The sequence below is a fragment of the Alligator sinensis genome, unplaced genomic scaffold (genome assembly GCF_000455745.1).
Source record: "Alligator sinensis unplaced genomic scaffold, ASM45574v1 scaffold111_1, whole genome shotgun sequence".
NCBI lineage: Eukaryota > Metazoa > Chordata > Crocodylia > Alligatoridae > Alligator > Alligator sinensis.
Genome location: NW_005841875.1, coordinates 1,160,231 through 1,167,889, shown reverse-complemented (window position 1 = coordinate 1,167,889; position 7,659 = coordinate 1,160,231). Strand labels below are relative to the sequence as shown.

The following is a 7,659-nucleotide window of genomic DNA, read 5'->3' as shown; positions in this document are numbered from 1 at the left end:
GGGGGGATATCTCCAGGGGGAGTATGGGGCTTTGCTTGAAGGATTGATATGAGGACCGACCCCCCCCCAACAGCATGTGCCGGTGCCTCCAGGGAAGCGCAGGCTCATGTGCTTGACCCAAGTCAGGAGTGTGCGGCTGCCAAGGGAGGTGCTGGTGTTGGGGTGGGCCCTTGATCCTATAGCTCTTTGTTGCCAGGGTTGTGGTTTCTTCCCTCCGCCCCATGCTCCTCCTGCCTCATGTGCCTGGCACCCACCAGCTGCCTCGCAGCCCTGGTCCCAGCCGAGCAGCTCCCACGGGTGCATTGGACCTGGGAACGTGAAAGAGGAAGCGTGGGCTGGTGGGGAAGGCACAAGATGGGCAGTCAAGTGACCTGCGGCCTCCTCCAGGCCCAGGACTTCCCCATGTCAATGTAACCAAGTTATGGAATTAGCCTTGCTGTGTTTCATTTCTCCCTGTGTCTCAATCCGCAGTTTTTCCATTTCTTTTTCAACTTGAGGCACCCCTGGATGGATGTGAGACAGCCCTTCTTAAACTCGCGGCCTCCCCTGCATAGCTTCAAAGCCTCTCTCAGACAATGCCATCTCCACATCATGTTTGACTACAAGAAAATAACAGAGCAGCTCTTCTGTTGCGAAGAACTTGGAAAGACCACAGCAGGTCAGAGTGGTTTTGACACGATGGGTTCCTCTTCAAAATTTCTAGGTTTATCTTGCGAATCACATTTGTACACCTAACAGTGAAAACCTTGCATAGCATCCCGGGGAGCTCTTGAAAGGATCTCTAGGCACCCAGTTGAGAACCACATATCCTCCCTGTCTCCCAGAGGCTTAATTTACTCATCCAATTTATTCGTACATTTTAAATTTACAACGTCTTAAGTGGAAGACACCCTATAAAAGGATAAAGATTGTACTTAATGGCCAGCTTGGTGATCTGGCCCACTGTAATGAGGCATCAGAGAACAATAAGCAAAGTTTGCATTACTGTGCTGTCTTTCCCTGTTGTCGGGGGGAACCTTGGATGACCTGGTGTGGATAAAATGTGTTGCTGTTCTTCTTTCACTCTACTGCAGTGATTCTGGTACTGTAAGATCCTTTCAACGGTGCTGCAGGGTGCCACAAATTATAGTCACTGTTAGGTGTACAAAACATGGTTCACAAGGTAAACCCAGACATTTCCAATAGGAATCCACAGTGTCAAAAACATTCTGACCTGTTGTGGTCTTTCTAAGATTTTTGTTATGAGAGAATTGCCTTATTTTTTCTGCAGTCAAAAATGGAGTGAAAAGTTAGAGCTGACATTTTCTGAGACACCTTGAGTCTACTGAGGGATACCTTAAATCTAAAGAAGTTGAGAACTGCTTCTCTACCAGAACTATTTACATTTACTTCCCAAGTATTTAGCCATTGTGTTTGGTATTTAAAAAAGTGAAAACAAAGAGAAGAATTATTCAATGTATATCTCTTGTAATGAAATAACGATTATGAGAACTTTCAGTTTGTAAATCCTAGTTTTTCCTCACAGTTAGCATCTGAGTTCCATTTTTTTTTGTTGTTTTTCAACCTTTTCTTCAAACTTTCCCTCTCGAACCATAATTGTCAAATGGTCTGATGCTCTTCTGTAGTTGGCAGCCAATGGTGGTGGAAGATAGTGGAAAAACTTGTAATTTCAGCAGAGTTGTTTCATAATTAGTACTGTTTTTGAAAACATAAATATGAGATTAAAGTAAACACTTGGTTTGGTTGCTTGTAATCTGCTGCTAGGTTTAATATCTTTATCCCACAGGAAATCAGTAGTGGTTCTGTTTTTATCTCACCTGAATTAAACTTCTGTTGGGCATGGCCTGAAATCACTGTTAAGTGCCTCAAGGCATTTATTTTTGAAAAAAAAACGTCTACCCAGTGAGGTAACTTGTTCAGAAAATTCTGGTTTGACCTCAGATATAGACATAATGCACCACAGATGAAGAACTCCATTAATGAATGCAGAGTACACAGGGTAAACCATGTGAATAAGATAAAACAGAGAAGGGATGGAAAAAGGGAGGAACTTTTCTCCTCTTGGGGAAGTTTTAAACGAGCTAAGAGTACAAGGATGCAATGACAGAATGTTGTCAGGGTAGAGATGGAGTTAAATTGCTGTCTTAGTAAGTTTTGCATTTGAATACTATGTGAGGGAATTTATAGGTCCTTCTGAATTTTAACCTGTGACTGAACTTGAAGGAGCGGAAGTTGAGCCCCTATCTTTTGGTTTCTTGTTTTTGCTTTGAAGTCAGATTTCAAATTGTGTGTCTTGCATAAATGACCTGCTCTGCTATCTTCATATTGATGATAAAGTACAATCTGACTGTTCAGAATTGTTCTTGTACTCTTCTCAAGGCAAATGTTACTAATAGTTTATTAAATGCATTTCAAGGTTTTTTGGACAGTCTTTGAAAGTTAGGCTGTTGGCATCGCTAAGGTCTTGCAGAGAACTACATCTTTTATTTCAAGAAGATATAATTTATAAATGATTGCTTATAGATTTTGTTGTTTAAAGACGCGTTAAGTAAAACCTGTGTTATTTTGTAACAGCTCTCTTATTTGCCCTGTTTTGGAAGCAATTGCATAGATATACAATTGTCAGAAAGGAAGCATATAATGGTTCCCCCCAAACCACTACACTGTTACTTTGGGATGTCATCTGGTTTAAAATGCAAGCCAGTGCAAAGGTTTCCCAATGGTTGTAATAGCTGTTACAGAGAACAATTAAATAGTGTGTGTAAGGCTTCCTTAAACATGCTTGCTTCTCACATAAATTGCTCCTTCAGCAAACTGAAGCTTTTGTAGTGAAGAAACCCACTCATGCTCAAACCAAGCAATAGTCATTCTTATCCTGTAGAATACTTGTGTGGTTCATGGCTAACATAGATAAGTAAAATAACTACTTTGGCAGTGTTGAGTGAAGTTGTAGCCTTATGGCCGAGGAAATATGCAAGAGGCAATGATTTTTTGTGACGCCTTTTATTGGATCAACTAACTGCATGGTTGGGACACACAAGCTTTTGAATGTGATGTATTCTTAACTATTTAAAATGACTTTTGCATATAATTGTATTAAAACTAGGATTATCACAATAATCAGCTTAATTACAAATATCTCTTTTGTACAGGCCACTTCTGCAATACTCTTAAAACCATGCAGAAAAGTTTGGTTGGCACTTTAGTAGGCTTGACCAGTGAAGATTGGCAAGGTCCAGAACATTGTCTGCCAAGTCTGTATCCCTGCCCCCAAGATCGAGCTTGCCAGGGACTGTCATCCTTGACAGAGGATCTTTGTCAGACTAGTTGCTACTGATCCACCAACTATGAGGTAGTGTCTCTAAATTCTGGGTCAGTGGATGTCACAAACGGACAAAGCCAGAATACTTTGTCATTAACTCACTCTATGCAAGGAAAAGAGAGAGATTAGTGAATTACTATTGTCAGTCTTCCCTCCAAATCCTGTAGCATTTGTAAATTTGTCAGAGCCTTAATGCAGTCCAACTGGAACTTTTCTGTGTATTCTTTTCAAAGAAAAGTTTTTATGACGGCCTATAAAGTCTCTGCTTTCTGCTGAGATTTTGATTATCCTGATGTCCAGTTCACATTTCCCATGGGTCCTAGTGAAAGTATTGTACTTCATTTAGCTGCATATGTACAATAACTTTAAACTTTAGGATAGGTTCACATAACTTGATCCTTTTTTTTTTCATATATTTCAGAGCTTGTAAGAAGTACTGGTATGACAGACCTGGAGAATGTCTTCCATTTTTCCACAGAACAGGTATAGCATAAAGTGGAGTTGTGAAGAGTTGCACCCTTTTACTGTACGTGGTTTGGCCTGTTTGTGTGGCATTTCATTTTTGAAAGATTGCCGTTTAGTCATCCAGGTAGTTCAGTCTCAACCATCCAGATATTGATTCCTGTCTGTTAAAAATGACAAGAGGGGCATTGGTTTGTGTTTGGTGACTTTCTCACGTAGGTCTTTGTTGTTTGAAAGTTGGCTTTCAGTTGTAGATACCTGCTATAGGTAAAAGGTACTGAGTAACTTAACCATGAGCCAGGGTAATGTTTGACTTTCCAGAAGCAGATTGGGAATTTTTCAACAAACCCTTTTGCCTTGGAAGGTGCTGACTTGTTGAAACTAAAACTTTAAATGAAAATTTATGGCTTTGACAATACTTTTGTCAGGGTGGTTTCTGGTGTCTTAAGATGAAATTTCTGGTTGGTATGGCAGAAAGGATGATGGTTCCCAGGATAGCCAATGACCTGATGATTAGTTCTCCCAAGTTCTAGCCAAGTGCCATAGATTCAGGTCCCTCCTTTTCCTGAATCTCCTTTATTCCAGGTGAGTGTCCTAATCCAGGAGGCCCAACCTGTGGCATGTGTGCCACAAGTGTCATGGACAGCCTGTGTGTGGCACACAGCAGACTGGGGAGTAGACAAGCAGCACAGTGGCAGATAGGACAGAAGGCAGAGGCGGCATGGGAAGGGATTGCCTTGCATGGGAGCAGTACTTAGTGAGGGTGCTAGACTAAGTTGTGGCATGCCTGCTAAAAAAGTTAGCTCCCATCATAATCTGTAACCTGCTCCAGGTTATTGACTAGCCTTGAACGGAAGGGAGGTATCTCTCTCTGGTTTGTCTCTCACAAAGGTTTTCAAAAGGTCTCTGTTTTGTTTTGCTGCAGCCCAAAACCAAATCCTGAAATCTTGTAAGGTATTTTCAAACCAGAATTCTTTTTTTCAGGCAAGCATGAATGCTGAGTTCTTATTGCTGTCGCATTGAGTTGAGGATGTTCGCTTCTTTTGGAAAGTGAGCCTTCAGCATTTCTGAATGTGAATCCGACTTCTGATAGGGAGTTCATGCTTTCCAGTTCTGACCTTTTCTGAAATGTAAAGGCTGCCATTGTTCTAGGTGCCGATATACTGGCTCTGCACTGCCATTAGTTCTTAAGTTTGCATGACTGCCTTCATTTACGTATGGAAGCCCTAGGTTCAAAAGGATTGTTCACTAACCCATTCCTTCAAGGGTGCCCTTATTTTTTATGCTGTAGTCCAAAAGTTGCCAAAGTGGCAGACATGTATACTAGTTAAGAATGTTAATCAAATGCATGTGTCACTTAGACTTTTTAAAAATGAAACTTAATAGACAATTTCAAGTGATGTGCAAGTAGGGAAATAAAAAGAACATATATTGAAATGGAAAGGAGGGTTTTGAGGTTGTTCATGACTTGTGTTTGAGTTAGCTATTTTAGATCAGGATGTTTTTCAGTTTCTATTACTTTCATGTTTACTAAAATATATTGCTTTGCATAGGAAGTTTGAATAAAAGTAAGGAATTTCAAAGGTAATATGAAAACAATTGTCAGCTAATATTTGAGTAGAAATTCAGTTGGCTGAAACTAAGGCCAAGTTTCAAAATACTGTCTGAGTTCCAAAGTAGTAGTTTGCAAATAGATTCTACCTTCATCTTGTACCCATTTTTAAAAAAAATGTCAGGGGGTTTTGTGATAACAAAACATGTGGATTTGGTATCCCTAAGGGGAAAAAACTTGATAGTCTCACAGTGGATCTAGCACAAGTCTGGCAGTGCAGCCTTCTGTTTACCAGTGCCATTAAGCATTCCTTAATAGTGACCTGGAATTAAATCACCTTTGTCTGGGAAAGTTGCTTTCTTTCAGCGACTGTTCAATCCTTGATGCGTCTGATAGAATTGAACATACAACTTTTCTGCTGTATATCCTCAAAGACAGACCCATCTGAATGCATATGCATTGTTTGTAGTGTCCACTAGTATCCTACACACTTCCTGCGAGCGAACACTGATGGAGTGAAGAGACTCTTAATGGAACTAGGTGAAGTGGTAGTTGCCTAATCATTCCAAAGGCTATATTATTAAATAGAAATGCACCACATTACAGTTCGGAAGAGAGAAGTGAGTACATAATAAAAACGTTATGTCTGTAATGTCAGTATATGAATGTTGTTTAATATAAAGAATGTCATCTCCAGGCATAAGATATATATAAAAGGATTTGAGTCCAATGAAGCTGTGCACTGGAAAGTGCTTGCGTAGTACACATCTCTTAGCAGACTTGTCTGCAGAGATTCTGCTTAAAACTGTTAAGCTGTGTTGGTAGTTCTAGTGGGCGGCCTGTTTATATTATGAAACTGAGTCAGTCTAAGCCACTTCTAATTACAGGCAAGAACATTCATTGTTTTAGATTGGAAATTGTCATTGAAATCCCTGTGTATTTGTGTCCTTGCATTTTTAAAACAAGACTCTGTCCAATATGGAGAGGCTGGTGCTGGTGCTTCTGCAGTATGACATGTCTTAATGTTCCAGTTGGAAGGAAGGTGGCGAGGATTCTGCAGTTCTGGTCAACTGAATTTTTTTTACCCCAATTCTTCCTCCTTCCTACCCAACATTCGATCTTACCGTGTTTTGTGCAGTCATGAAAAGAACTGAGATCAATTTCAAGGAACAACTAACTTAATGGCTTATTGATGGTAAATCTGGCATTTTGAGCCAGGAGTAATGTGTGTCACTAGGTGGAGGGCATCCATATATTTCAACTGTATCTGACCTTGACTTGATTTGCTAGAATGTTTAGGCACTGTTGAGCAAAAGGTGGATTGCCATGCTGTGGGTTTAGTGTAGGGGTGGGCAAAATGCAGCCCGCAGGCCATATGCGGCCTGTCAGGACGTTCTATCCGGCCCACGGGGCCCCTAGAAAATTTAGAAAATGAATATTAATCTGCACCTGGCTGCCTGTCATGCAGCCCTCGATGGCTTGCCAAAACTCGGTAAGCAGCCCTCTGCACAAAATGATTGCCCGCCCCGGTTTAGTGGCATGCTATGGGTTTACCACTGCCAGTGATAATAGGAATTCACAGGCCATGGTGTTATCTTCAGTGAATTGTTGGCAAATGAAAACCTAAACCCATCAGTTACGTAGGGATTTAGAGACAAAGCATCCTAGCTACAAAGACTAGCTTCTCGATTATTTTTTTTAAATGGAAGTGTAGAGATTTGAAAATGTCACAAAAAAAGACTTGAACACGTAAAGCGTCTTGATGCCCATCTTTCTGGGGTCATGTGATCCCAGCAGTCTTTCCTGCCCAGCACAGGGGAGCTAGACCTGATGATCTGTAAGGTCCCTTCCTGCTCTTAACAACCATGAAACTAGGAAATGAGCCTACTGAGTTTATCCATTTATGAAATTTTCTTCACCTGCTCATAAGCAGGGGAAAAATCTCATGGAATCAGAAACATGAATTGCTTAATCTTGGTGGAGATGCATCTATCAGCTGTCAGGCATATAGTAGCTGGAAGACTTGCAATAATCCTTCTCATTACTCTCTCTTTCCTTGATAAGTGAAACTCAGTCTGCAAGTTCTGCTGATAACCAACTTTGTTTATATTTAGCTGTTCTGATGAGGTATGAAGAAGGGTTTCAAACAATGGACTTGTTCACACAACGTGTTTCCTTCCATGTGCTGTAGTCATAAGGAAGAACTTGTAATGTAAAATTTAAGTCTGCCACAATGTCTCGTTCTGATGCTGAAATGAACTTCCCTTTCTATTCAGTAACCAAAAGCAATCGGGGTGTCCTTTACCACATTTTTAACTTGTGA

The 7,659-nt window shown here is 40.7% G+C and overlaps 1 protein-coding gene across 3 annotated transcripts in view; it reads left to right on the top strand.

Annotated features, from left to right (window-relative positions):
- Positions 1–7,659, top strand: part of SMAD5 (SMAD family member 5) — a 35,020-nt gene that overhangs the window by 9,427 nt on the left and 17,934 nt on the right. The window contains exons 1-2 of one of the 3 annotated variants that reach the window (XM_025196027.1): positions 3,214–3,352; positions 3,744–3,805. The exons of 1 other annotated variant lie outside the window; for it this stretch is intronic. The gene's annotated coding sequence lies outside the window, so the exon portion shown is untranslated. Of the gene's footprint in view, positions 1–3,213; positions 3,353–3,743; positions 3,806–7,659 lie in introns of those variants that run through there. One more of the 3 variants, XM_025196026.1, reaches the window with a different exon arrangement.